The 26,298-nt window shown below is 38.9% G+C and overlaps 1 protein-coding gene across 1 annotated transcript in view; it reads right to left on the reverse strand.

Annotated features, from left to right (window-relative positions):
- ITGA6 (integrin subunit alpha 6) overlaps window positions 1-26,298 on the reverse strand; it is a 136,165-nt gene that overhangs the window by 52,012 nt on the left and 57,855 nt on the right. Inside the window, exon 4 of the mRNA XM_027636719.1 lies at window positions 18,868-18,954. The gene's annotated coding sequence lies outside the window, so the exon portion shown is untranslated. The remainder of the gene's footprint in view (window positions 1-18,867; window positions 18,955-26,298) is intronic.

Consider the following 26,298-nt stretch of genomic DNA (forward strand, 5'->3'; position numbering starts at 1 on the left):
ACTTTTCTCTTTGATGGCTAAAACAACTGTAGATGACATTCTGCCATTCTTTACTTGCATGCAAAGTAAAAACATTTTACCTTAGTAGACAAAGTATTTCACAAATAAAAATATGAGTAGAGAGAAATATTTCAGTTCAGACTCAGAATTTCGGTGAACACTGTGACCAGTGTATACAGCAGCTCTTTCAGTCTTTTACATCTAGAGAATGTTTTTCCACCCAAGTTGTCAGGTACATTCCTTAAGTAGTTTCAGAATGACCAGCCTGAACTGTTTGGAGAGTAAACATCTTTGTAAACATACTTGGAGGCACTTTATGAGCGTAGCTAGGCAGAGATCAGAGAAATGCTGGTGACAAATGGGAATTGAGTACCCATAGTTTGGATTGCTGTAGAAGGAATTAAAGCAGCTCCTTCAAAACTACTTATAACTAAGGCATAAAGTTGCAGTGATTTTGAACATATGCCTGTATTCTAATTCACTTGTTACATATATCACTATTTAAGATTCCCCCCCCATAAGAGTACCCCAAGCTGCAATACATCATAAGCACCTTTGCAGCCCCATTCTGTGGTTCTCTCAGACAGCCATTTATATCCCCAAATCACTTACATCACCACAGCTGAAACTTGTAGCACTGACAGCATCCCAGAGCTGTCTATACCATGCATGCTTCTTGATCTGCAATACTGTCCTGCACATGAAACCTGGCTTGTCTTGTAGCACTTTTCACCAGGGTAGAGAGATATAACCCAATACCAGATGCAAACTTTTGGGCAGTTCTAGCCAACTCTCCCTCCATGTCTATATGTGTATCTTCCAACCAATTTGCACCAAAGCAGCCAACTATTGCTCATAGGCGAGCAGAGGAGATTAAAAAGATAAGCAAGGTATTTCTTTGGTAGGTGTTGGCAGAGAGCAGAAGAGTAAGAGAGATGGTTTACAAGGAAGATATTCACAGGATCTCCCTGCAGATTCTCCTCAGGAATTCAGAAATCCTTCGTGGGACATATTTTAACTCCATCAAGAGCCAAAAAGGATCATATTCAGGACACTTTCATTTTCCTAGCTCACGCAGGTCTGACTGAAGAGTCTTTGGCCATCACCCAAAGCACAACTCCACCCAACCTTTATAGCACTTACCTCCAAGAGCTGCACTGGGTGCTGGACACAGAGGACTTAGCCCTGTGACAGACTGCAAAGCACAGGATCAGAAACTTTAGTCACTTGAGGAATCTGGTCTCTAGGTCACTATCTGGCTTATTGTATGAGCAGAACACAACTGAGATCCCCAGCTCTTCATACAGCAAATTAGTGGAAACAGCCGCTTGGTCATTTCCACACTTGTTACTCCTGTTCCCCCATGAGGTCCTGGATCGGCCCCAGCTGTGAGGCCAACCAGCTGGCTGTTTGGCTTCCACGGAGGAGATAAAGCTCAGTAAGATTGCACAAAGGTTTCCAGTGACTGACAAGAACCATGCAAAGAAATCCAACTTTTTTTTTTTTTAATAGATTTAAATTTTTCTATAGTCACTGTCTTCAAAGGTTTTACAGATTTGGTATAGAGCCACCTGATTTGCATGTGCCAACCAAACCATGTCTGCCACTGATTCAACAGGACCTGTGGTCAAGACACGTTTCAACATTGCTTTCAGACTGCTGCAGACAAAGCAAGCAAGGGCTGCTTCTCTGGTTAAGGTCTAAAGCAGCCTCAGAAAGATGCTTCCTCTACTTTCTTTACTCCTTCTTTGCTAATAGAAGTCTTCTCTTTTTTTTTTTTTAATTAAAATAAATCTAACAAATTTATTCCCTTTTCTCTTTAGATTAACACCTTAATTTCTGAAAAATAAATGGGACAAGGCAGAACTGAACACCACAGTCATCTTTTTCTAGGTTTTTTTGGATCACCACCATTTAAAACTATTTCTTTTCTGGACAATATATAGTTTTAATTAACCATAGTCTTTTAAATCAATCCATAATAAGCAAATCCAATCTTTTGTTATATTAAATCTCACTTGCTAACATGCTCACTAACAATGATGAATATGTTAATAATGCAAAGGCTGTAAAAAAATCCTAAGTAAAGTCTGTAAAAGCCCAGTCCACTCAGGATTTGAGCTACTGTCTGAATGAAAATCAGGTTGTTCTCTCTCCCTGATTTGCCTGGATGTGAATAGCAGTTATGTGGAGATTGAGGACACACTGTAGTTCTCATAAACTCCCTTCTGAGCGATACAACCTTTACTTTCTAAGATTCTTTTACTGTCATGCTAATCTACCTGTAATGCCATTTTATATGCAAAACCTATCAGATACTTTAACTTTCTCATTTAGTTAAACAAATTAAGAAATTAAAATCAACAAATTAAGACAATCTGTTATCCAAGAATTTTTTAAATACTACTTCCTTATCCAACTACTATCCATTTACATCCACCAAAGGAAAAAGACTGAGGATTGTCTACATACACAGTATTTTCCAATTAACTGCTTCTGTTTAATTATTAAACAACTACATTAAGCTCAACAGGAAGAAACTTTTTAATTCTAGAATAAGACTGCTCTCATGTGAGTTAATCAGGAACAACTTCATGTTTAAACAAGCACTACAGAAATTTAGTTCCTGTGCAGTTCCAGTTTTATTCAATGAAAAGATTCATTGCATGATGCTGCCATGACCAGGCAGGCTTAGTGAGTGAATTGCAAATCTAATCAGTTTGGCAAAGGGTTTTATGGAAGCTGCTGTTCTGGCTTTGCTGACTTCAAGTGATTTTTTTCCTTTTGTTGACTTGTTGCAAACAACTAAAATCTGGGTCAAGGAAGGAAAGGTCATTCATTAATTATGGAAGTGCAAATTTTTATACAGTGTTGGAAAGGTTTCAAAAACAGTTTTCAATTTTGTATGCATTGTGTATTCAGTTTTCTCATTATTTTCCCCCATCTTTCTATACATCTAAATTTCAAGCATCTTCCTAGGAAAAGGCAAAATAACCTGTGCCTTGTAGGCAATCAGAATTTAAAGCATTGAGTTTAAACAATTATTCAAATAACATTATGAAATGGTAAAATATTTATGGCACAAATACATTTCCATATTTCTATATACTGTAATTAATGTTTATTTTCAGACCATCATTTGCTTAGTCATCCTCTCCAACTTAATTCTGTCAGGGGAAATTTTTGTTCTGGAGGTTCAAAACCTGACTTTTAGAACCTCCAGAAAAGTCAGGTTTTGAACTTTTATATAGTAATCACATTTCACAGAATCACAGAACATGACAAGTTGGAAGAGACCCACAAGGATCATCAAGTCCAATTCCTGGCCTTGCACAGGACCATCCCCAAGAGTCACACCATGTGCCTGAGAATATCATCCAAATGCTTCTTGAACTCTGTCAGGCTTGGTGCTGTGACCACCACCCTGGGGAGCCTGTTCCATCATCCAACCACCTTCTGGGCAAAGAACGTTTTTAAGCCCAGTCTTATTTTATGTGATGAGGAACTATTCTAAAATACACATTGTAACAACTATGTGTATTTTTCTCAACTGCAATTAACAGTCCCTGTGTCAGTGTGCTGGGAGTGCTCTGCCTTGTTTATTTACGTCTCTCACACCAGCAATCTCAAAGACAACACCCCAAACCTAACCCAGCTCATTCCACACATCTGGAAACACAAAAAACTGAAGAAGGTGACATGATACAGTCAGGGAGAGGTGCTCCCAGTTTCACTAGGGCTGTACCTTTCCTATAATTTCCTGCATGGCACACATATACTGCTTTCTTTACTTGTGGGTGTGTGTTTTTAGGACATACCAGACAAATAGTATGTTTTCTAGCATACAAGCTAGAAAGTAAACTTCTGTGAATTTCTGACCACACTGAGTGAAATGCATGCATCAGTTCCTATTACTCAACTCCTAAAGTCAATCAGCATCTCCAAGGATCAAGGTCCACTTTTAAGCAATTGAGCAACTTAACTGGCAGGTAGATCAAGGCATGATAATTTGCTTCTTGAGTGCAAATAAAGGTACACTGACCCATTTTACTGTGGAACTGTTCTTAACCTTAATAAAATAAAATGCAGATACTCTACAGTAATGACGTGTTTTCCACACAGAACATAAAAGACTATCTCAAAGCATTTTCATTCTTCCCCCCTGAGGTATAACAGTTTTATAATCTCCATTTCCAAGTGGATATTATAAGATGGTCTACTTAAGGGCAAGAGAGTGCCGCAGTATCACAGACGAAAGCTGCGGCAGAACCCACAGACAGATCTGCCTTCTGAATTCTCCTTCCACCTCCACCTTGTAATAAAAAGTTCATCTAAACCTGAAAATTCCCAAAGTCACTTCTGCACAGCTATCAGCTGATGAAATGGGATACAGGTATATATGCACATTTGACTGACAGTTCCCATGATTAACACACTGTGTTTAGTAAAAAGCATGCTACATTGTAGGTGAGCACTCATGTCCCTCATCATGCTTTTTGGCTCTCCATTCCTGGGAATTTTTGCAGTACTGCAGTACTTATCAGAGAATAAGTGTTCAGTGTCAAAACATTCCTTCTGTTTCACTTCATCATTTCATTTTCACTTAATATTTAAAGACTTCAGGAGTTTTCTCTGTTCCATTCCAACTTTCAACATGCCAGTTTTCAAGCCCTTTGCTGTCACCCCTGAAGCTGACTGACCATTACTGGGAGAAGGAACTGATTTGTCTGTATTTGTGGAAATACAGCTATCAGATTCACGAGGTGTACAACAGCTAGAAAAGAAATCTGAGCAAACAAGCGTTCTGCAGACAATAAACAACAATCAACAGATGTTACAAGCACTTGCTGTCCAGCTGCACATGGCAGGGCAACCACCGTGCAGTGGGATCAGGTCATGAATAAGTCTGTGCCTGTCAGCAGTGAATGCAAGCCTTCAGATCCTGTGTTCTGCTGCATGCCAAATTTATTTCAGCCTCAGGATGCCAAAATGACAGCTGTTTTGAGAGGGAAGAATCGGGGTATCAATCTTATGAGGGAAGTTTGCATCATTCAACAATCTGTTTGGTGTCAGAAAAGGAAGCTGTAACAGGAGGTAGTCAATTTGCAGATGTGTAACCATTAACCATAGTTTGCATGCGGAAGCACAAGTATGGATCAGGCATGGGAATTAATATCTCAGTCAATTAAGAAGGCTTCCCTAGACATGTAGGTAACAGGCTGGCCCTATCTAGAAACCAAAACATTGTGGTGAAGTAGGAACATAAAAATGCTCTATTGTAGATAGTAAAATTTGAACTACATTTGAAATAACAGTCTTATCACATTATGTAGACAATATCAAATCACTACATTGCTTCACAACAGCTCTACTTCTAAATAAATTTGTTATATATGCTTAGTATTGCTGGGTGCATAGCCTTACTCCAATTTTGTGCTCATTGTAATAGAAGACATATTTGTGATTTACTTCAATTTGAACAGTGTTTTTTGCTGAAGTTGATTATAGAGAATGCTACATAGTTTCAGTGTATTTACTGTGTTATTTCGTCATTTTTGCTGCATCTACATAATCATAGGGCGATGTGCTACTTTCAGCTACAGTGTCCTGCTCCCTATCTCCCTTGCTTTTGGAGGTTTAAGGGAGAAATGACAGCAGCATACCTCTGTCCACTGAGAGGGTTATTTTAACACACACTTTATTTGCAAAGTACCTGAGTTCTTTCATCTTTTGTGGATAACATTGCACAATGTATTGAAATAACTTGGGTAGCTAAAAACAGTCTGACCATGGCTATATATATGTGTATTTACATATCTTTACAGATGCCACAGTGAGCCTGCATTCCAGTACTTCAGGCTAGGTCATGAAGGTATGTTATCTCCCCCTACAAAGGACCTACCCTTTGTGAATCCCTCAAAATTTTTTCCTTGCTTTGCTGGCTAAAGGTGTTTTTTCCTAAGGGGCACTGTCAGCTGAATGCTGCTGGTGTGCCCCAGACAGTATGAGGCTGAGTTCTGCCAAGAAACAGCAGCTCTGACAAGGTCACCATAGCTCTTGCCACATTTCCTGACATTTTTCTTTATCCAACATTTCCTCATCCTTTCTGGAACATCTGAATAATCTTTATTCCTGGAAACTGTGTACATCTTGGCCTTGCATAGACCCACACTGCAATTCTCATAATGGCAAAAGAAGTATTTTCAAATACTGTAAAAGCTAGAAGTCCAAACATCATGACTCGGACCTCCAGAGCTCCAAAATGTAACCAGACTTGGCATTCCATAATGTCAGTGACATTGTAGCATTGTAATAGCATTGTAATATAATAGTATTGTAATATAATAGCATTGAAGTAATGGAGCAGAAACACCTGAAGACTGGAAGCACTATTTTGTCAGAAGAGCATAAACTAAGAGTTGTATCAGCAGGACCTAAAACTGAATGTGAATACATTCAACAGAAATAAACGCCTCTATTGATTTGATTTGATTTGATTTCTTCCTAATCATTTCTAAGAGCAGTAGAAGAAGAACTTTTTTGCAATGACACTTTGCTAGGGTGAAGGGGAACTGAAAAGAAGCCGAAAACCTTAATGTAACAAATAGTCTCCCAGACAAAATACTTTCAGATAACCATTTCTGTCAATTTTTACTTTAAAGGCACCTTGAATCAGGACAAAAAAATAAAAATATCAAAGTATTGAGCTCCTGTATTATTCTGGCATCACAAAACACAAGATTTTCAGTTCTCAGTACAAGGAGTGTTTTAGTCTGACTAGCATGATGTTAATACTTAGCCAGACCTTTCTTTTTTCATTATTACTACTGAGTCAACAGCAGCTTTTAGTATCTTGTGAGACAAGTTCCAACAAAGCTGCAGTATGATTTTTTCTGTGATTAGTAAATCAAGACTAGAACATATGCCCACACACATCCTCCACAGTCAATTCACAACAGAGGGAAGATGTTGGCAATCTCTGTTACACCATTCCTTGTTTTTATCCCAAAGATCAAAATCCACTCAGAAAGAGAGGGCATGGCCTGTGAAGACACTAACAAAAGGCTTCTTGATTAACCCCAAAAAGTGAGAGACTGCATTGCCTGTACCACAAATCATTCTCTGCCAGGATTTTCCCAGTATGAAGGCATTCAAGAGGTAGCCACAGGTAGGAAGGTCTCACTCAAATCTCAAATCTCTAAGCAACATAGCTTCATTGGCAACGTAGTTCCAGAAGTACAACAATAGGAGGCATTGTGATGTTTTAGGGACTCACAGGTGAACCCTTGGCTTTCTCCAAATCTTGAAAATCTGTGAAGTTCAAAGTTAGAGCTGTGATTTATTGAGGGGACAGGGCAAATAGTCACTTTTCTTAAGAGAAAAGCCTCAATAGGACCCTGATAGAATTTTGGCCACTGCAACATTGCTCCTTCCCCAACAATTACAATTATAAAATTACAAGTTTTATTTTTAAAAATAACAGACTTATTGACTCAGAAAAAAGTTCAGATAGCTCAATATCCTTCCTAAGAGCTGTCAGTAGTAATCACCTTAGACTGTGTAATAGAGAGCACCTTCTCTTGCTGTTGCCTGCCAGTGCTCTGCAGATTACAGACTTTGTTTGGCCATGGGTTCATTCAAACCACTGTATTTATTGACAGTTTCTACTTTATATAACTTAATTTATAATTATATTATTGACCTCTACAGCACAGTGGAAACAAGATATGCAATTAAATTGTGCACTCTGGGAAAAGGGACCTTCTGCTTCAAACTACCCTGCCCAATAACTTCATTGTGTGCCCCTACTGTGTTACATGTTTACAAGCGAAAGAACATTTCATACTCATCTTATCCATGTATTAATTTCTGTCATACACCACTTCAATCATCTGTTTTTACACAGAAGGCTCATTGTCCAATTCATATCTGAAATAGATATCATTATATGTTTCTAAACACTTTGGGCATTCTTTGTACTTTTATCATATGCCTTTTGAGAGAGAATTGTCAGAATACCACACAACATTCAAGATGTAGCAAAGGCAGGGACTCATAGCAGTAGCATAATTAGATGCTCTGTGTCATATAGTATTCCATTAGTAATTCCTAATTTTCTAATTCTCTTTTTGACTGCTAGTAATCACTGAGATGATGGTGAACTTACCACAGGAAGATCAAGATCCTGAATGGAACAAGTTAATTCATAATCCATTTTTTAATTCAAGCAAATTGCTTTGTATAGTATGAACCTTAGTCTTGTTATTTTATTTCTCAGTCATTTATATATGAAATCTTTTCTTTAGAACCAGCTTTAGTTTTAACTCACAAAAAATTTTATAGAGGCAGCAAACACTAGCCCCCCCCTAATACTCACATCCCTTCCTAGGTTTTTAAACATGGCAAACAGCATATACCCCTCTGGGATCTGTCTCTAAGAGAAATATGTACTCCTCCCCTTTTCTTCAGCCATCTCGTAATCTACAAAGGGATCTTCTCTTTATTGCATACCAGTTTCAGTTCTCAAGGGCTCAAAGCAACGTGAAAAATCCAAGGAGGTTGTGACAACTGACTCATCTTTTTATCTACAGGCTCATTGAAAGAATTCCAAGAGGCTTGATGTCCCTTTGCAAACTCCATATTTTCCATGTATTCACTAATACTGTTCCCATTACAATTCCTATCATGTTCCTGGCTGAGAATTCAACTCAGTTTCTGTAAATCTCCCAAGTAGCCTATTTCAAACTTTCTCAAATGTACTCCCCTTTATTCCTCTGGTACCATGATAAATGACAGTTAAAACTTCATTTGGGGGAGTTCAGAAATTTTGTACATGCACTCATTCAAATCTCAAGAACAGTAGTAAATCCATATAAAACTAACAATTCAGAAAATAATGAATCAACTGATGATGTACTGAGCAAATAGGATGAACACACATAAACACACAGAATCTTTATTTCCATGTTCAAAATTATGCACTTAAGTGCTGTTAGAACACGTGTAATTGCCAAACCAGAGCCTAAAAAAGGCTAGTTGCTATCTGTTCCTTATCCTCAGTCCTACCAAGTTGTGATCTCAGGAACTGAAGAGGCATCACGAACCCAGAAATCATGTCTGCCCTTCAGAAGGTTACAAATATCTCTTGCTCTTCACCCCTCAGATTAACAGGAGGCTGTAAGTCTGCCTAGTATAAATAATGCCAAATGCATCTACTCTTATGAAGCAGGCTGCTGGTAGCAACTGGCTAATTGTTACAATTCAACTGGCAGCATGAAAATCCTCTTAGAAAGCAAGACTCCATTAAAATCTCTAATTTCCTTGGGCCCATGTTCATCTTCCAACAATGGCATCAGTAAAAACAAGTCATTTTTCAAGCAACACCAATTTTCTGAATTCTTCATGGTTTTTCATAGCTCAGGTGTACTGTCTTCTCATTTCTTATTTCATAATGAGAACTTGGACTACCCCTGTGTACTTAGTTGGTTTTTTTCTTATTCACACAGCAACTTAGAACAAAAGCACTTCTAAAATATTTTATGAGAAGAGGTGTCTCTTTCATGTTAAAGAAGTTGCATGACTACAGTAAGCCAACACCTAAATATTTGCGTGCCTTGTCTCCACATGCCTTAGTTAGAGAAACATAACCTTAGGTGTTATTTATATGAATGCACATTCATGACTATAAAATTCTTGTCAGTCCCACATTATCATACTTTCAAACTTTGTAGATGATTGCAGTCTCCTGGCTGAGCAATAACCTTCCAATGGATCAACCTCTGTCACCACAGCAGAACGGGGTTCTCAGCACAGACGGTTAATCTCTACATAAGCAGGTGGGGCTCTGTGCTTTTTCTAAGACTAGGCAGGTGTTTCCCTTGCACCAGAAAGGATGGCACTTAAGTGTCGAAGTTCCACTATGCCATTATCTAGTAGTCAACACACTTCTCATTCTAATCCATGCTATCCAACGTAACTTTTCGTCTAATCCATAACATTCAGAAATCACATCCAACAAAATGAATTTGTACTTTAAGCAGCACAGCTGCTCCACTTACTTGAAGCTTACTGCTTTTCCATACACTGCACATCTGACCCTTTTAAACTTCATAACATTCAATAATACATTATGAAGAATGGAAGTTCATTATTCAAAGGGATTAAAAAATCTATAAAAACTTTATTTTAAAATTTGTAGCTAAGAAAGTAGTTTTTAACTGTAGGAAACCTGAAGATTTTTTCACAAATTACTAGTGAAAATAAAAGTGTATCCAAACAGAGGATACTTGTATGTTTCTAAAGAATAACAAGAAAGATTAGTTAGGACAGAGGCAACAGAAAGTACTGCTTTAAAAAGCCCTTTTTCAGTAGTTGCTGTAAGTAATTTATTTTCTTGAAAACTCCAGTTGTAGAACTTCTAAAAAAATAAGACCTCTTTTCTTTAAAGGGAAAATACAGCCACCCTGTTTTTCTAAAACTGTTTCAATATTTCATTTGTCAAAATCAGAAAAGGCACATTTGGAACGAATGAAACAGTGGTGGTGACAGCACTAAGGCTACAGCATTTTGAATCATCAGCTACCTTTTCCTCTTATTTCTATTGCCCCTTCCTTTCCTTTTTCTCTTTATAAAGCAGTAACTGGCACGCTTGTTGTTATAAAACTTAGTACCTTGAGTACTTTACTTTTTCTATTCTTTCATGTTATTTAGCTTGAATATGAGGGAACAGTTGGGAAGACAAATAAACCATTTAGTGATATTAAAGCCCTACTCTTGAAGATGCACATATGATGACTTTATTACATGAGTACTTTCAATATTTGTAAAGGAAGCAATCATTGGAATATAATTAGACATATGAATAAATAGATGGAAAAACTGAGGGCCTAGTAATCTTCTAAATATAGACATTTACTCACTTTCTTATTTAAAACAAAGATATTCAAAATGAAATCTGCAGAGTTCTCAAACAAGGCGTGTGGATGCCTTACAATTCCTGGCTTCTGGACAACATAGTCCAAAACACCCTTTTCAGAGAAATAGTTTGACATGCTGAATGATGCAATTGCAATCTCAGTTCCTGCCCAGTGTCCATCGTATCTCTTGAGTGGCACACATATTAACACAGAAAATATTCAGTTGCACCTCCCTTCCCTTCCCCTGCTCTTTCCCAGAACACAAGAATCTGGTGGGAAACTATGCAAAGCAGGTGCTCAGTGTCACCACATGTGGACACCTCAGCCAGCATAACACTACCACTCTGTTGTCACCTTTTGTGGTTCTTGTGAAAGTGCCACTGCAACCCTAGGACGTAGCCTCTGGCCAGGGTAATGAGCAGGAAAACAGAAATTAGGACTTTAAAGCATTTTCAGTTGAGACTTTGGTTTATGCCACTATCTTTCTTTTGTCCACCCATATATATATTTATCTTTATTTCCTTAAAATCCATTGTTACTCTTAAAACACAAGTGAGGCTCAGAATGACCTCCTCTGAACAGAGCAGAGCACTGGTCCTTTGATATTTGAACTGCACAGGCTCCTTTTCAGAGCAGAAGAGTGCAGGAACCATATATGCTTATCACCTAAGGATGAAAGGGGCCTTGGTTCTCCACTGCCCAGTTGCCACTACAAATACTTATGCCTCTGAAAATTCAGTATGAAGTTATATCATAATGACTGTCATTTCAAACAGGCATTACAATGAAATCCCTTCAAATGTTGACCTGTTAGTTGACAGCCCATTATTTTAGGATTAAGACTGCTGCCTATACTTAGCCATTATGGAACAATTCTTTGATCAGAACCCAATTCATCCTTCTGCCTCTCTAATTTAACCCTACTGAATCTGTTGTCTGGCTGATTTTGGATTTACAGGAGTACAATATTTTTGCATTTTTGTTTGTCAACTGATCTCTCTAGAGTACTGTCTGAATGATTGTCCTTTGGTTTCCATAACTTCATTTGAAAGTCACATTAATGTATTTGAAGACTTTTTAAAAATAACTCTCTTGCCCTTGGAAGGCACAACTAGGAAGTAATATATTATACAAAAAACTTCTGCTGTGAAAAGTGAGTGATTTTTGTTTGTTGTTTCCTTACTTTTCTGTCCTGATCACAAAGAAATACTGTGAACATCCCAAATGCCACTGTAGGATAAGAACCTTTTCAGAAATTACACCTCATCCTCGCTCTTGGTCTAAAGGGCATAAATTCACCTGCAGCTAGAACAAGAGCCTACCAGTGCATGAAAGACCAGCATAGACCACTTTGGACTTTCTCTGCATAAGTATGCTTGAAAAAGGAACATTATCCTGGCTTGGCTAAGAAAACTCATGAAATAAATTAAGCAGGACAAGTGAAAAATAAAGTTAAGACACTAATTGACGCTCAGAGGAGAAGGGAGAGGGGAGATGACATGCAGCCATTTCTCCTCTTTGCACTTCTTAGTCAGCATCCATTTACAGGCATCACCCCCTAATCACAGGCAGTGGTGAGGTTCTCACAATGTCATTTTCTTGTAGCAAACTGAGAAGACAAGATCTTTTCACCCCTCCTACTTAGAGCCTCAACCATGCCCCGTATCACATGAGAAACATCTTTCTTGCAGCTGCTCTGCATCCTCCCACACAAACACCCCTTCCCAAAGGGAATCACCAGCCCTTGCTTTCCCTCTCTTTTACTATTATAATTACGGGGGGGGGGGGGGTGTTTCACTTCTTTCACTAGTGTAATTGAAGATTTCCTCCTTGTCTGTGCCTCTCCAGGGTGACTGACAGGCCCAGGACCCTCCTGCAGACACCTCTTGCCACCAAGTGAGCTGAATCCAGGAAAGAGCAGGACCGACTCCGCATTGCCGCAGGTACAGAAGTCCCGTGGATAACTGCACTCCTCAGGCAGAACAAAACTTTCATCAGACCTCATCCCAACATGAGCACATACCAACAGTATGTTACTGGCCTTCTCTACCCTGTGCCTTTGGGTCAGGGTGCCCAATGCATCTTTCCTCCCAGACAAGACAATGCACCTGAAAAAATGCCTGATGCTCTCCTCCAGTGCCAGCACAAGACTTCGGGGCTGGGAGCACCATGGCTGTTCACCACTTGCCCCAATTACTGGAAGACAGGAGGAGAGCAGTGGGACAGGAACCAGTTTGAATGCTGACTTTTCATGCTGCAAAGTTAGGGGTAGGAGCAGGAGATAAGGGAAAAGGAGAGCAGTACAGACAAGACCGAGCAGCCTTGATGCCTGAAAAATAAAAGCCAAGTAAGAGTTGCTATTTCTCAATTCCCCTCCTCATTGCTAGGTGTTCCATTTGCGGCTAAGAGGCCACAGCAGTCTCTTCTGAGCAGAGGAACTGCTCCTCTCTAACTCCCTCCAGCTACACCAGCTGGGGAGGGAGAACCTGCTGGCTCCTGGAGACGAAGTTGGTGCTGCAGCTGGGACCTCACAGTTGCCACACTGACAGCTGGTAAAAGCACGCAGGCAATCCCTATCGACCCTGGGCTGCACTGTCGAATGTGCTGCACAGCACCAGCCAGCTATTAATAAATACAGGAGTGAAACCAAATGCCTCTGCTTTGACTTCTTTAAATGGCCAAACTCAGCCTTCCAACTGGTCTATTTCTGGTCATCCATCCGACCCACAGTTCCAGCACAGGAGCTCCCCCATCCAGGCATAAAATTCCTGCTGACTTAGCAAGGTCTGTGTTACAGCCACAGCAAGATGTGGAATTAGCAAGTATGAGGATTTAACAAAGTGAATTTTCTTGCTATTCAAGCCATTCTGTAACACATGAAAGAAATTGCATTTGCACAGCATCACCTTACCCACTAATCCCTTAGTTTTTGCATATCTGTCTGTCCTCCAGTCCCACTCAATAAATACAACTACATATTTGATATTCTGACCCCCTTTTCTGCATTAGAGAAGTCCCTGACTTACAAAGCACACAACAGAAGACCTCCTCCCTAAGTTTGCCCAGACCATCTCTGAGGTCAGGAAAGGTTTGCATGGATACAGCAGTCTGTCTGGCTGTGAGAACACACACGTAACCAAAATCATCATACTACATATGCACTAAACATGCATCTAAGGCAAGTGTCCTTGTAAACCAACAGACAAACAACCAAACCCCTCAACATAATAAGGATTTAGAAGAAAAGACTCTATTGTTTCTAAAACAGAACAACAACATTCTAAAAACTGATGACATTTCCCTGTTTTCTTCAGCACAAATGGAATTTCAAGTCTCCTCATGAAACTCTGCAGTAAACATTCTTTATTATTTTGCCACTTTATTAGCTATTTTGGGGACTGACTTACATGGAATATTCCACATATAATGTCCTTGGTAGCAGATATGAATTTTATAAAACTCCAGTACTGTCCATTGCTGCATACAGGTAAACTCTTCCAAATGAAACACAATGGTATTACTGGGGTGTAGAAGAATCATCATTCTGTCCGATGCAAGAGAAACTCCTAAAAAGCTTTACAGGGAGAATAATCAGTCTTTGTAACTGCTCTCCTCTTTAGAGGTTTGGAGTTGGCTTGTTTCCTTTCAAGTGCCAAAAAACTCTAGAGGGGAAGCAGTTGTTTCCTGCATACCAAAATGCTTTGTCATTTACCCAAAAAAAATGCCTGAAATAGTTGATAACATTTGTTTTCCCCTCCTTTCCAAATAAATGTGTAAATATGTAGAAAAAAGTTGGTCTGTCTTCTCAATCCTCTCATTCACCTTTGACACTGATCAATCTACTTTCAGCAGTCAGTGCTCTCCTGGACAGCAGAAGAGGACATGTCTTGAATTTCCAATTCTCACTCCAGCTGTGAAGTCTCTCCTTCCTCTCCCACAGTGTTTAGCAGGGTATGTTTATGGGTGCTTCAGGAGAGCTGAATAGCCTTTTTAAGAAGTGGCTTGGGCCACAAGGACAAAAAGGGCACTGGCAGGAAACTGGTGGTACAGGAACTGTGTCACAGGATCTCCAATATAGTATCAAGGGGTGACACAATGAGGATATTCAAGAAATTGTTCAGTGAAGTGGGTCAGTAAATCTCTTCTCAGAAGTCATTGATGTCCCAGCATAGTGCATCAGTAAGTATGACTGGGTTCTGTAGAGATCCAGAATGTGATGGAAAATGTCAGTAGAAGTTTATCTTAACTCCAAAGAGTACCTTCTACACATCCTGTCCTCACAGAGGTGGGAGAGGCTGCCTCTCCCCATGGCAGCCCCACACTTTACCACATCCTTTTTGTCCTCACTACTGGTTTTCACCGTTGATAGGTGTGTTCACCCATTTACACACCTTTGCTAGCATCATGGGACAAAGCAGATGCAGCTCTTGAAGCTTCAGGGAAAACCCTGAAGAAAATGCAGCAGAAATGGAATAACCAGGAACCTACTGATGTAATGACACAACATGAAGCCCCAAACACCGTTCTTTCACAGACTTGAGATAACACATGAAGTATTCTGGTTTTTATTCCTCTGTTCTTTCTTTGTAGTCTCATCGTATGCAATGCTCAGCCAGCTGCACCCAGCCCTCACCCTAAATAAAATAAAACAACAGCCACAGTATCTGACCAGCAGGCATGCAAGCATACAAATTTCTTGGCAGATTTTAGATTCTAGCTTGCAGCAGAAAAGAATTGTAATAGTTCTATAAACTGAGATTTTCCAACAGCTACCAGGAATTGCTGGCTGTCGTCTTGGGACAAGGACAAAGACAGCAGCACTTCTTGCAGTGGCCACATACAACATCATTACGGAGCCTCGGGTGACTTCAGCACACTAATGCTGATAATGAGCTTGTGGCAGTGCAGATGATCACACATGGATGAGCATTCAATTACTCACCCCACGGTTAACACACAGTGAAAGCAAAGACTACAGCCACACAGGCCTCCATTTCATTTCACAAAGTGCCACTAAATATCCATCAAATAATGACAGCTTTATCCCAAGTGCTGAGCAGGGGGTGGCCCATCTTGTTTTGTAGAGCCCGCAGAAAACCAGCTCAGGCCCTCACCCACTGATATGGGGGCAATGCCACTTGGCCCAGGCAGGACCTGAAGTGATGACTTCAAGACAAAAATATTCTTACTTCATTCCCTGCCCCCAGTACCCTCCCAGCCTTCTTACTGCAACAATATCCCAAATGTGAAGATTATGACCTCACCAAAATGGTGATTAAGTTCAAATATTACTAAATAATAAATCAGATTATTATTTTAAAAAATAGCACTAAAAATATTTTTACTGCTTTAAGAGTAGATTATTCTAAGATGCGGTTTTCTAAAAGCAAAATTATATTAAAAAAAAACCCAAACCCACAACAAATCGAACAAAACAAAACAAAAAACAAACAAACAAAAAAACCCAGTTCACAGATATTTCTCTTAGGTCAATTCTTTTAGAGTTGGTGCAAGTCATCCTTTAAAATTTTCTAAGCTTTGCCATAAAAATTATTTGGAGAGCTAGCAGAATTGTGATGCTAGCAATTCACTTAAATTCTGGGCACAACTTTCGCTTCCAAACTGTGAACTAAATACAAAGTGGAAATAGTTTCCATTTGGTAACTGTAGGTAGGCTGCCCTTGTCCTGTAGGAGTTGAACCCAGGCACAACCCTGAACTGCAATATTTGGAACGAAATTATGTCATTCAGAGTTGTTGCTATTTTGTGAGCACAAAAATGCAAGTGCTTACACCAATCCCTGCATAACTATTTCAGCACAGTATTTAAAAGGGTCAAAGTGGTAGATGACAAAACAAAATTAGTATTTCCATCTTCTTGTCTCAGTCACTTCTGCAACCAAACCAATTTAAGATGAAAACTTTCAAGGTATCAAGTTTTTTTATCAAGAGCTTACTGCCAGATCTGCCCAGCTCAGTCTCAAGAGCTACAGGGGAGTAAGTGTGGATGGAGATTTACTTACACTTAGACACAGTAGGGCATCATCTACATGGGACGATTTTCTAGTGATGCACACACAATACAGTGACACAAAAACCTGCTCTACTCTCCTTTCACTTAACTCTCTTCCCAGATGATATAAGCTGAATTGGTCCTTCTGAATCTGAGATGCAAGTGCTCACATTCACGCTCATGTTATGACAAGAGCAAAGCCTGGACCATACTGTAGAAAGGACATGGACCAGCTGACCTGGGTGCTGCCATGCAGAACCTGCTCATGAGTTTCTAAATGTTTAAACTTTAAAATAAAGAGAAAAATGAGCACTGCAACATCAGTTATTGTTGGAGAGTAAGATGGTTGCTATGACCAGTTTTAGAAATGAGTAATGTAGGCCATAAATACAGAACATAACAACATTTCTGGAGAGCAGTTGCATTGAACTCCAGTTCTCTAACTGAACCCAGGTACTCTTTTTGAAGACAAAAGGTGCCTGTCCCCCAGCTTGAAGTAGGATCTCTTTTTTTTTTTTTTAATGATGGAAACAGTGTTGTGGCTACTACCATTACTGGAAAAAAAAATTAAAAAAAAAAAAGACAAAGATAAAAAAAAATCTTCAGCTATACAGTTAAAATCTAAGCTCTCAAGTTTTGCTGAGCTTCAGACTCGGGCCATCCCACATTTGCAATGTCATATAGAAAACCAAAAACAAATGTAAAAAGGACAGAGAAGTCATGCATGACAATTGAAACTAGAATCAGCAGATTCCCCACCCCCCACCCCCACCCCAATTCAGCATTAAAAGGAAAAAAAAATTATGCTATTTGCATTTTGTATTTGCTGATGAATTTTTTACACCTTTGCAGATATTTTTAAGTAATAATATTGTCACAATGGTTGTAGAACAAATTTGTGACTAAACAGATAAAAATGCCTATGAAGGACCCAGCAGCAACCATTTAGGGAATGGATTCCTTGGAACTGAGCATTCATAATCCAGTGCCTACTGTGCATTCAGTCCCTTCAATGGCTATGGTAATTAGGTTGTCTCATGTTATTGTGACCTACAATCTATCTATGGGGACACTCCAGGGGAGCTCTGGGTTCTAAATCTACTAATTTCACATTTAGAAAGACTGAGGCATGACAACAATGCTGAATTGATATGCAGAACATTCAGATAATTTTAAACACTTGAATCATTGTCCTCACATGTAAAAAGATCAGGGCTTCCTTCAAGCACACATTGTGCAAATTCACTGGGTGTGTCACATCATACTGAAAGGATGTTTGCTGAAATGCAACGGGGCCATGGAAGTGGTAGTTGATTAAGTGGAAAATAAGGAGCCTTGGGCACAATGACCTTTATAAACCACGCACAAAATTTAAGCTGAGATTTACAGCAAACTTTTATAGTCAGTTTTTTCTATACTGATAGAAAATAAAGTAATAAATCAGAGTATATGGTTAGTTTCTTGCATAAACTAGAACCATCTTAGGAAATTCTGTTCAGTCATTTACTTTCTGGCTTTAACAATATAATATCACTTGACCCAATCCTAATAAACAGGTTAGACAAAGCTACTGTCTAGTAAAACCATCATGTTAAATAGTTCCTCAGTGCCGTCGTATTTGCTGTCCTGGATGACTTAATAGCGTGGTCTCACTCTGCTCATACATTATAGGCCAGTGGGTAATCATATGGAAACTTTGCAAACAAGTTTCCAGTTTAGGCCAGAGCATCAACCCAGACCAGACAAACAACCTACAGTCTAATTCTTTATGAGAGTTTTGGGGATCTTCTTACCATCTCTTTTCCTCAAATCTAACCCAACTGCCATTTCTCAGAGACAGGTCATGACACACAAATATTCCCTACAAATTTTTGGATGTTGACAGATGAGCTCTGAGTGCCTTTCAGCAGCTGCTCTTTCAGGACATCACTAAACCCACCGTTGCAGCCCTTCACCAGCAGCTTAAGCGAGCACAGGAGTCTGGGGATGAGAGATGGGAGGCAGAAGTACACATTTCCCTTTGGCCCTGTCAGAGAATGGAAAGAAAGAGGTGGGCAGACACCTTAGAGTGACAAAAATCAAATTGCCTCGCAGGATTTGCCAAGTCTTCCAGAGCCCTATTAATGCAGTAAATTCATTTTTGGGAGGGTCAAAAAACCTCAAATCACTGAGACAGGGAATGTTTAAAATTACACCCTATGAGTTAGATTGAATACAAAGTATGTACAGGTTCTCCTGTGAGAAAACTGAATGTATTTATCTTTTTAATTGAATCTAGCCATATAAAATGATCCTGTTAAGTAGATTAGAAATCTTATGTACTGGGCCTCCTGTGGTTTGCCTTTAATATCTGCGCATTCAATTACTGTTTTCAAAAAGCAGGAATTATTCACTGCAATCCTAATGCTGTATTTATTTAGGATTTTGGCCTATTTTAAGATTAGGCCTGACTTAATTGTACCAAACTATCAGCAATGTTGGAGTCAGACTGTTGTAACTCAATATCACATATCTGCATTCTGTAAATCTGTGAAGAAGAAAAAGAGAATACTTCCTCTTGCTACTGCTGGAATAAAATTAGAGGATGTCTGGGGAGACTGAAAAGCAGTTTGATCCAAATATTCCAGTAATTTTTTTTTTTTATGCAAAAAGCTGAGACTGTTCTATTAAACTGTTCTACTAAAAAATAGGTACAACATTGGGGGGAAATCTAAGTTACACCTCCCTACATAATTCATAGGGGAAAATTAACTGTCATAGCAAGAAAGCATTGCAAGAATCTGCATTATGGACTACGAGCTTCCATCAACTGCTGCATGGAACATGCATTAGGAAGAGGTGAATAGTCAGACATTCCTATCTTTTCCTTGCAAGAGATTCACTAACATCTCAACTTAAGGCATCTCAGCTGTGATCAACCAGACACTGCCCAGGCCAAGGGTAGAGAACAGCCCTCTCACCACTCAACACCATCCTTCAGTGTCATCAGCAGTTCCTTCACAACAGGAGTGCTCCTCTCAGCTTTTGCAAGACAAGGAGGTAACCTTAAAAGATTAAAGGAAATGGGATCAAAGGACCTTCAGATTTCTATTATATTGTCCCCATTTCTGCATTTATGCCTTATATGTCACAGCAAATTACAACTATGTGCTTTCTCTCTGTTATCAATTTTCTTTGTTCAACCATTAGCTGTGTAAGCATATGTATGGACATCTACTTATTTATTTCTAGCCTGTCTATTCCTCACTCACATTGCAATTCCTAGGGAGATTCTCATCACAGTTTTTAGAAAAGCCTTCTTAAGCATCGTGCTAAAGCTCTTGCAGAAATGCTAGCCTTGACCTTGCTCTAGGTGAAAAGTACTGCAGAAGTTCAGCACAGTTGCATGTGGCCCCAACTCTGGAGCTTTACAGATTATATCATTTATCTAATGAAGATGAAGTGTTACCTTTTAAAAAGAGGTTAAAGAACATGGATAGCAGCTGCAAGGACACGAAAAAATGCAATTCCCAGGAAAACATTTGCTTTCATCAGTCAGCAAAATAGTGCTGTAAATCTGCACCATATTTGTCATGGGGCAAAAAAAGTAAGAAGATAGTTATCAAGAGTCTGGTTGCATTTCCTGTGTGTGCAAAATGATCATTTGTTGCAAAATCAGTGTTTTGCACAGATTAACAACAGTCACTGGAGTTTACAATGCAAGACAATATAAGCTTTCATAATAAGGAGTAAAAGCCTCAGACATCAAAAAAAAAGGCATCCATAAATATAAAGCTATAGGTACTCTGGAATTCTCTACCAGAAGTGAGTAATAAAGTAAGATAGACAGATTTAGACCTTACTTGTGACAACTATAATACTATTAAGCATCAACTGAAAGCAGTTTCAAAAAACACCACACTCCAAGCTTCCAATTTAGACTGACTTTTTAAATTTTTTTTTTCCTAAATAACTACATAGTGTACTTGTACTTAAAAAACAAGCAGGCATTCTTTAATTCACAGCATACAGATGGCACTATGCCAAATACCTTCAAAATTAGAAAGCATGTAATATATCCTTTTGTCCTCTAGTATACAAAGCCAAGGAATTTCTCAGTTTAATTAAATAAAAATGGCATTTTTCAGAAAATATCTGTAATATAGAAGATGTAAATGTTTCTACTATTATTAGTAGAAAAAATAGATAAAAAAATCTAGAAAAAAAATAAATAAAATTACTTTGAGGCGTTCATTTCTACCTTACACGGAACAGATGATGCCAAAGAGTCCAGAGACTTCATTACAAGGTGGTTGTTATCAAAAAAGAAGTATTCTAAAAATGTAGAGGCCTCAAATGATTTGTTTAGATTTTGAAATAGACAATCTGTCTGAAATTCTACCCACACATTGAAGTAGAGCTGAAGAATTTTGCCTTTGGGATTTTTCTTATACACAAAATACATGTTTATTGTGGAATAGTTCTGTAAGGTATACATGAGTCATTTTTAACCACAGTATTTCCCAGATAAACACAACTGCTGTGTTTATAATGAAAATTAATGCAGTTACGTAGATAGTTCATTTCATAAAACATCTGACAGAATGGAAGAGGTATTTGACAAGTCCTAACTGGCATTTTTTCTTTGTTTTCAGGTTGTGAAAGAAAAAGCAGTGAAAAGTATCTTCAGAAAGAAAAATCTGCTTGGAAACATCCTTTCCACAAAAAGTTGAGTGCAATTGCAGGGATCAGTAAGGGAAATTAGGTAGAAAAAGCCTGGTTACTCCTGCGATCAAACCACCATGTAGCTAAGACTGGGCCCTGTGGTGCTTACTTTCATACTTTCATACAAATTACTAACTAATCTCACCCTTCTTTGACACAACAAAGGGTCAAATTACACAGGTGTTCATTTCCAGGTGTTTCTTATGTTGCCATTTTGTTCATTCACCTCAGTCAGTGAGGCTCCAGGAGTCAGAGCCAATCATTCCCATTCCTCTGAACTTTTTAAAGAACCTACCCCATATTTTCCACTTTACACACAAGGAACAGTAAACCAGGTCTCCGAGAGTACAATATCTTGCACAAAAGCAGTTGACACCTGAGCCTCTCCGGCCTCAAACAGAGCACAATGCAGAAATCAGGGAGAAAAACACAAATTTGAATGTGTTCCTATAGTTACTAAACTTTAAAAATTAACGGGAGTTTTAAGGATAATTTTGAAGGAAAAGTGGGTAGCTAACATGTCAAGACAAAGAATGGAGTTGATGCTAATGACCTTGACTGTCTTACTGCTTAGTAAGCTAATTATATTAAACAGAACCAGAGCAGAGGAAATTAGAAGGCATGTTGATGTTTCTATTCCTTCCAAAGCAAAACAGTAGCCAGCATGATGTAGGAAAGCCCCTTCAGGTTACATACACCAAGAAAGCTATTGTATATAGCATACAAGAAAAGCCAAACAAACAGTCTATTTGGGTTTTAATAGCCAAAGGCTATCTCTACTGTGGCTGTGCCCTCATATATTACAAATGCTCTGCAAAGCAGAAACCCACGCTTCGTGTCAGACTCTGAAAGAATATTAAAGTGCAACTGAAGTGAAAAACAGAAATTATCTCCTGGAGCCCAACGTGTTTGATAATCTTGGAATGGGTAATAAAACTCTTCTGCAGTCTTTTGGAGGAGCTTTCAAGAAGTCTTTTGCAAGGAGATTTTTTCTGAATTTGTGTCACAAAGCTACTGGTTAGTATTCATGGTTTCCAGTAAAAAGCTATTTGCAAGTTACTATCCCCAAAACATGACTTCTGGAGCTCTATAAGAATTATGTAAACTCTGGGCTCACAACCATGCCTAGCAGCTGATATAGCTACCACTAAACACCCACCCTCCCGTGGGGGGATAGCAGGGCTCCTGAAAAGCTGGATAGACAGCACATGCCAACTCATCCATACCTGTTTCTCACCCTTGTGGTGTGAGCATGAAACCATTCTTCTAACAGAAAAAAACCCATAATATTTCTTTTGCTAAAGTGTGATGTAAAAGATGGAAAATAATCTAGACAAGCCATTAATTTTAAATTAGAAAATATTTAAATTAGAAAAGCATAACTCTTTTGAGATGGAGGAAAAACAACAAGTGGCTATTTTATCAGGAGCATGATCCCAACCTACCAATCCCATTTTTTTACTGTACCTCCAGAAAACCTTAACCCTGATGGCATAAGTATCCTGGAGACCCACACTCTACAGTACGCAGTGACCCAACCAGAGATACTTGTGCATTCAAGGCTATGTCTGCCTGCCACAGCTAAGACAATATCATGACCAATAGTTTAATTACACAAAGACCAGGAAATTCAGAGAGTGACAGTTCCCATTCTCACACATAGCGCTTACCTCAGGCACAAAGTCAGCATCAAGGACTCTGTGCACAAGGAGATTTGTTGCTGCAAACCTGTGTATTTAAATGTAGCACTAACACAGCAGCACTCTATGCAGAACTCACAAACTGCCAGGTATGTAAAACAACAGAAATATCTCAATTTCTCAACACAAATGAAAAAGCAGAGAACAGCATTTCAGCTGCTGGAAGTTCCCTTCAGAAGCAGCAGGCCAGCTGGAACACTATCCATGCGTCCCTCGGGTTTGCCACACCATGAGACTCCCTCCTGCTCCTCCTCAGGTCTGCTGGACCATCTGACTCCTCCATGCACTCAAGTGAACTCAGTGCAGCCTGGTGAGCAAGCTGTGCAGAATTTTTAAGTTACAAAACCCGTGTTCAAGTTTGCCAAAACCAGTGACCTACATCTAAGAGTAATTAAAATATCTCAAACAAAAAAAAAGGGAGGAAGGGGGCAAGAGGTTGATTCTTTCAGGTGTTTTGCTTTATGTTCTAGTGAAGCAGCACCTCATCAAGCAGCTACTCCCCAAAATCATCTTAGCTGAAACATTGCTGCCTCAGTTACTTAGTGAAATACTGATCTCCTCCCTCCTCCCAGTCCCACAATCCTTTCTCAGCTCAGGAGGGATCTATTTGCAATGCTACACAGAAGGATTAGTTGTTTCAACTTCTCTGTTTTCCTACTTCCAAACAACTTCAACCACGTCTCTTTTGACTGACCTCAATAACATTTTACTCATGACTCTACCCTTTTCCTTCCCCCCCAAAAGGTAACCAAACAATTTGTCTTGATATCAGTACAAAATCGAATCAGAATGTGATTTTCATTTTATTTTAAATAATGCTTCTGCAGTCCTGCATCTCTGAACTGAACAAGCATTTTCTGCACTTTAACCTCTAGACAAAGCAACATCAGAAAACACGCATTAAGTGAGCTATGAAACAACAGGCTTTAACACCATCACTCTTCTCCTAGATTTACCACTGCTATATTCTGTGACCTCAGACAAACCATTCAGCTTGCACTTCAGCCTTCTTAACTGTAAAACAGGTATGATGCATGCTAAAGCATCTCAGAATGCTTTAAAAGTTTTTAAATTGAAAGAGACTTTGAAAAGATGTCTCTAAGTACCAACTATTATTTTCATAGAATACAGACTGCACTAATAAGGGAAAAAATATCCCGACTGCATAATCACGTTTAGAACACTAGCTTGTGTATATATGCTAGAGGAATTTCAAAGGAAGTGTCATATTTTTAAACTATGTGTGCCACTACCATATTTAATAGAAATCATCACAAGTCTTTTTGTGCCATGAGTCTTTGTAATAAAAGCATTTGGTTTTGTGCTAGGCTATAATGGCTCTGCAAGAGCTGTCAAGATGTATCATATCAAAAATCCATGCACTAAAAAAAAGGAGTGGTTACCCAAAGAGGGTTTGGTACTTCAGAGGCATTAGAATCTATTTCGTTAATAACACGTATTTGTGCACTTGTGGTTTGTAGCTCAGCTTGATCATATTGCAGTATTACCCACTCTCTCCAAGAGGCTTTTGTTGTGGCACTCCAAGGGCAGATCCTCAAACAACCACAGTAAGCATTCAGTAGCACCCAGACAAGAGAGGCTCAGGTGCCAGGAGCCCTGACAAACCCCAAAGCCGCTGTGACATCAGGACTATGAGGATTGACTCACAGCGCATCAATGTCTAGTTGAATATTTTGGGTAGAACCTGGTTCAGTAGCCAGTTGAGAGCATGAAATCATGCAGTGTTCCAGGCTCGGAAGAACTGTTAACTGACAACAGGGTTTTCCACTGTAAGGTTGTCAGAGATACCAGCAAAAGACATCTAAGAAGTGTTCGCTGACTCGTGCAGTTCCCAGGAACGAGGCCACATGCAAAGGTGTTTGCATCGAAGGAACCAGCATAGCTTAGTAACTCCTCTTTGTGAACATTTATCAGGGCAAGACCTTTCTCCATGACTTTCCAGTATCTGGTTTTAAATCTGCATAGCCCTAGCTGAGAAAAGAATAAAGATATATCATTTAATGGGCTTTATATGATTTCTCTTAAATGCTAAGAAACATAGGATCTTGAGTGATAAACAACTTTCTTAAGAAATAATTAACCATTCTTTACTGAAAAAACTGTGTGACCATTTCTTTAAAATATGAAGTCAGCTTCTGTTTTACAAAAGGCTTTAGGCCAAACAGTCTTTCAGTAGGAATTTATACTGCAAAAAGAAGAAAAACTCAATACAAAAGAACCACACAATAATTATAGAGAAGGGCAAGATTTCTGCCCTCTGAAATTATACAAGAATTACTAGATTCAACATCATTATATGAGTTGTAGGTAGAACTATGATCCTACTAATTGCATCAAAAGTAAAGACTGTCAACACTGTTTCAAAATATTTCAAAGCAAGTTAAGGTATCATACTCAACTTGCCATTGTCACAAATACATCTGCCTTGAAGTTAGAGATCAAGAAACAAGGAGCTTTAAAAGAGAAGTTATTCAACCAAGAAGGCTAAATGAAGAACTCATAAGCAAAGGGCATGTCCTGAAATAGCTGAAGCATAAAAAGCAAAAGTAGAGTTTAAATACAATTCAAAACTGATGAAATCTGTCTAAAGCAGCAAAAGATGGATGGATTTCTGGGGGAGCAGAGGAACAGAAATCACACATTTCTATTGGAAGTGTTTCAAACTAAGAGGACTGTACATTTTTCTAAGCTGTCTTTATCTACAGGACTCTGTGGTATTGAACCCACAGAAAATTCATCCTGTCATGTTACAATGTTGGGGTTTATCCTGGTTTGTATGTTGGCAAAGAAGAGGCACTGCTGTGAGAAACAAAAGATGTTCAGTAGCATGCAGATCTTCCATAACATGCATGCCAGATTATAGTATCAGAAGAGAGAGAGAGAAAGAGATAGTCAAGCACTGGTGTTTCCTTGGGGATATTCTCAAACAAGAAGTAAGATTTTTA

This window comes from Corapipo altera, unplaced genomic scaffold, assembly GCF_003945725.1.
Source record: "Corapipo altera isolate COAL_440 unplaced genomic scaffold, ASM394572v1 45, whole genome shotgun sequence".
NCBI lineage: Eukaryota > Metazoa > Chordata > Aves > Passeriformes > Pipridae > Corapipo > Corapipo altera.